Here is a 5,018-nt window from a genome sequence, read left to right on the forward strand (position 1 = left end):
AACGAACCAAAAAGAATTACTTTTAATTTATATTTTTCATGTTCGTCTTCGCGTGTGTTTATGCTTTTCTCAGAAACGGCTTAACCGATTTAATTGGAGTTGTTTTCACTATTGTATTTTGGGAAGCTTCTCTTAACATTAAGTATTTTTTTAATCGGTTTATAAATAGAACAGTTAAATTATGTGGCTCGACAAAATTGTTATAACTCTTTTATTGAATTGGCTGAAATTTTACTTTTTAATGTAGATATTGTTTTTAAAATGATATGAGAAAACAAAAGTAATGTAGGTTAGTAAATTAATAATTATGTAGTTCAAGCGGGCGAAACTGGGAGCAGGTCGCTAGTTTATAACAAAGATGATATCCTCCATAGTCGTTTTATGTTTAGGTTAAGGAAAGATTGCCCAACTCATTAATTGTTCGTCGCAAAACCCGCCCGTACAAAGTTCAACAATTATGAGACTTAACAAGGTCGTAAAACAGGGTTCCTTTCATCAGCAATTTACTTTTCGCTTAACACAAATTTATGAAGACGTTACAATTGCCTGAGGTAATTATAATATGAATTTCAAAATATATTTTTATTTTATTCAACAATTTTCATATAATAACGAAATGAAAAAAAAAAACTTATTGTCACGTTCCGCCTGAACCAAGAGTGCAAGCGACAGCGCAGAACAAGGGATAGAGTGGCACGATCGGCCTAAGCATTCACATTGTTACTTGTAATTGAATCGTATAATTTAAGTTAAAAAATATATTGCAATAAACGAGTGCAATAAATGATAAAAATTAAATATGATAATTCAGTGATAGTAATTCAATTTAAAATTGCTTAAAGGTATGTAATTATCCATTAATTACTTTCTTTCGACGTTAACACGTAAAATTATCGTCCAAAAAATATCTGTTATATTAATAATGAAATAATATGGTGCCAAAATAATTATTAAAATCTGAATGTTATTGAACTTTTAAATATAACATTAAATATATCATTAAAGAGTTTAAAAAGAACAGAATAATTATTTTGCTCTTATTAATTTAGCCTCTACTTATATTTAGCTATCTTTCGAAGATGCTAGCTCTAATTGTTACTACGTGGCCTATTCTAAGAATATATTTTGTCAGCCAAGTTTTGAAATAAACTTACTGTTATAACGACAGTATACTTCTGGCAAATGCTATAATAGTAACAATGGAAACGATAAACGAGTTGTAATTTGTAATATAACCTATAGTCTTACTAGATAAATGGAATATCCAACATAAAAATAACCTTTTAATTTGAACCAGTAATTCTTGCCATTGGCGGGCTTAATTAAATTAATTCCTTTTGTTTAATATATTTTTTATATCTTCACGCTGTATTATGTATGAAGCAGGATTGACAAAGTGATCCTAGTGTTAAGACAACCCAGTGGACTTTCCGCCGAACTATGGGGACATTGCGTGTTGAGTGGCGGGAATCAATGCCGCGCTTTTCCCCCTATAAAAATTTCATTTCCTCGAGTGGGAATCCACAACTTCTCGCGTTTACAGTCACATGTGCCCTGAGCCACGAATGGTTTTATAATATAAGTTTTATATATAGTATTAGTAAACAATTAAGAAATAAAACATAATATTTAAAACTAAACTATATATATTTATATATGTAGTATATGTGAAGCATAATTATGATTCAAGGTGATTTTTTTATAGAATGATAAACAATTCAATGCTCATTCGTTACACAACAGTTGACAGCGGCGCGTACGCACGCTAGACGATTCATTTAGTTATAATTCTGACAGAAGGCGTTCGCCTACTTTCATAGAAACGCGCGTTCAGGTAATTTTTTTATCTAGAAAGATAAAACGCCTGTAGTTACCTATTTACTTGTGACGACCACGTGCAACTTATCTTTAGTTAGTGTAGTGTGTGATTACCTTTTGGACTAAATTAGAAATCGATAGCTATCTTAGAAAATATATTCAAAATGTTAATATATGCGTCCATTACGTCGATAATAGCAATTGTTTTACTAATAAAAACATATCAGAAACTAACACATCGCGTGTGCAAATCGAGTGCTCATATGATTGGAAAAGTGGTGTTAATAACTGGTGGTAATAGTGGAATAGGGTTTGAGACTGCTAAAAATCTAGCTGAACGTGGTGCTCGGGTGATTATAGCGTGCAGGAGCGTCCGTCGAGCTGAGGAAGCTGTGAAAAAGATAATTCAGGCCACAGGAAATACCAATATTGAATATAGACATCTTGATCTTGCCTCGTTTCGTTCTGTTCGGAAATTTTGTGATAACATTTTAAAAACAGAACGACGTCTAGATGTTCTTATCAACAATGCCGCGGCGGGTGGCCTTGGTAATTATAAGACGGAAGATGGCAACCATGTAGGAATGCAAGTTAATTATTTTGCAACTTTTCTATTAACCAACTTGTTGTTGCCGCTTTTAAAATCGTCCGCGCCAAGCCGTATTGTGAATGTTTCATCAGTTGTACATAAATATGCGGAAATGGATTTTGAAAATTTAAACATGGAAAAATATTGGAGTGATTATCTAGTTTACGCAAATAGCAAATTATATTTGAATTTAATGACCCTCGAGCTTAGTAAGAGGCTACAGGGCACAAATGTGACTGTGAACGCACTCCATCCTGGAGTTGCTGCTACAAATAATCTTAAAATAATTAAAACTGATATTATTCGTAATGTAATTAGGATTATGGTTAATTTTATATATTTAAATGTATGGGAAGCGGCTCAAACGTCGATATATCTGTCAGTGTCACCAGAAATTCAGGATGTGAGTGGACGGTATTTTAGCAATTGTCGGGAGAAAAAACCCTCAAAAATCTCACAAGACCCTGAGATTGCTAAGAGACTTTGGGAAACGACGGAAAAGATTGTTAAATATTCTTTAAATAATAATTGACGTTAAACTGAAACTATGATTAAGATTGCTTTGTTTTAATTTCTTGCTTATTATATGTACATACTTGTAGGCAATTTATATATGAGAATCTTTCCACTTGTACTTAATAATATTTTTTTTTGTAAAACTGTTAAATATTTGTTATGTATAGAGTATATTATTATTCTATGTATTATGCTCTAACAGCATTTCAAAATTGACCTCGAACGGGAAGGTTGTTTCATTTTAAAGTCAAGTCAGGAGACATATTGATACTAGCTGCCGCGAGGTATACATATAGAAATACATAAATATATTTCATATTAGGAAATAATTAATGCAGCTTTGAAAATACTCGTCTGTACATATTATATAAAACAACAATAAAAAGTTAATTTTATTGTTGTTTTTTCATACTAAAATTGTATTCCAGATGTATATTATAACAAAATGAAACTCATTTTAAATTATACTTGAGACTTGTTTTTGTCTACTTTGAATTTTAATTATCTTGACTTCAGAAATTGTTAATTAGTTTGTAATATTTAGAGGTACAAGTCTACACATCGGTGCTAAAGAGCTGAGATAAATTATTAATTTATTATTAACATACTTTACTTTTAAAGTTAAAATCTACAATAATATATAATTAATTATTTATGAACGAGAATATTAAATCTGTTTCTTTTTTTTAATTAACAAAAACTATCTTCTTAATATTGTTGCTCAAGTAAGCATTAAAGGACTTGACCTTCATAAAAGATAAGCTAATAATTATTCTTTTGTATTATAGTGAGTTTTTCATAGAAAAAATATATTTTTTGTTAAATAAATTGGGATTTCGAATCAGAATATAAAATAAATATTTGAAGTATGTCTATTTTACGTAAAATCTTTAATACATTTTTTATTTAGGTAAGCTTGTTGTTTATTTATTATATAGATGATTCTGTTTAAAGTTAGTTTATGTGAGAATTTTAGTGGATTTTTTATATATTGTTTTTTTACTAAGTACATACAAAGTCCTAATAACATGTTATTTAATGCTTAACGATACACATATCAATTATTTGTTACAAATATGTTAGTGTGAGTCCAGTTGTTATTTATATTTATTAATTTTATAGCTCTTAAGTAAAGAATTGCTCAAGTACTCTTTAAATATTGTTTAAATTCACGGCTTCAATGCAGAGGGCATTCAAGCCGTAGTGGCGCAGGAGGAGGGGCAGTGTGGGTTTGATTCCAACTCGAGGAAATGAATTATTATTTATTAATATTATCATTTTTCCACTCTGGCAACAAAGCAAAAGTCCAGCGTTGATCCGCCACTCATCACGCAATACCTTGAAAAATTCAGCAGGAAGTGAGGAACGAAGTGTCTTAACACTAATTCTCTCTGCCTATCCTGCAAATGCGACAGAAAAAATAGAAATTAGAAATAAGTAGCTATAAGTCTTCCTTTCCATCATCATGTTTGCCTAGTCATAAAGCGTTTCATTATGTGATTGGATCATAATTGATGGTACCACTCACGGATCCACAATGTTCAGTAATAAATTAACAGCTGACAAACATTTATTTGCACGGTCCAGAGGGTTGTTGATGATTATTGTTATATAAATGATAATGATTATTTCTATTTTGTCAATGATTTCTTTTATCCTATCTATGGCTATTTCGAAATTTTTTATTGCCTATATTTTCTAATTCTAAAACGTTCTATTACATTCTGTTCATTATATTTTTAATTGACTATAAATCATTAAAATGTATGTGTAATTATGTTGTTATATGGCAGGTGTGTGTATGTTTTATGGAGAATTATTTTCAAGGAATAAATTGTTTAAATCAATAATTGTGTTTATTATTAATATGTCCATGTATTGAGTGTGCTGTGTAACTGTAAACGCAATAGGTCGTGGGTTCGTTCCCATTCGAAAAAAATAAATATTTAATATTTTCACTCCTTTGTCCAGGCAAACGGCATTGACTCTAGATTTTGGCGGAAAGTGGGAAGCGGAGTGTTTTAACACTAGACTCTGTTTACACCGCCACGTGCGGGATACAGTGTGAAGTTAAAAAAATAAATAATATATCTAT

At 30.6% G+C, this 5,018-nt stretch overlaps 1 pseudogene; it reads left to right on the top strand.

Moving 5' to 3' along the window:
- The first annotated feature begins 1,721 nt into the window (after positions 1 to 1,721).
- Positions 1,722 to 4,773, top strand: LOC146538179 (retinol dehydrogenase 14 pseudogene; annotated as a pseudogene).
- The last annotated feature ends 245 nt before the right edge of the window (positions 4,774 to 5,018 follow it).

The sequence above is a fragment of the Heliconius melpomene genome, chromosome 6, assembly GCF_056956725.1.
Source record: "Heliconius melpomene rosina isolate 202511_hmr_F chromosome 6, ASM5695672v1, whole genome shotgun sequence".
NCBI lineage: Eukaryota > Metazoa > Arthropoda > Insecta > Lepidoptera > Nymphalidae > Heliconius > Heliconius melpomene.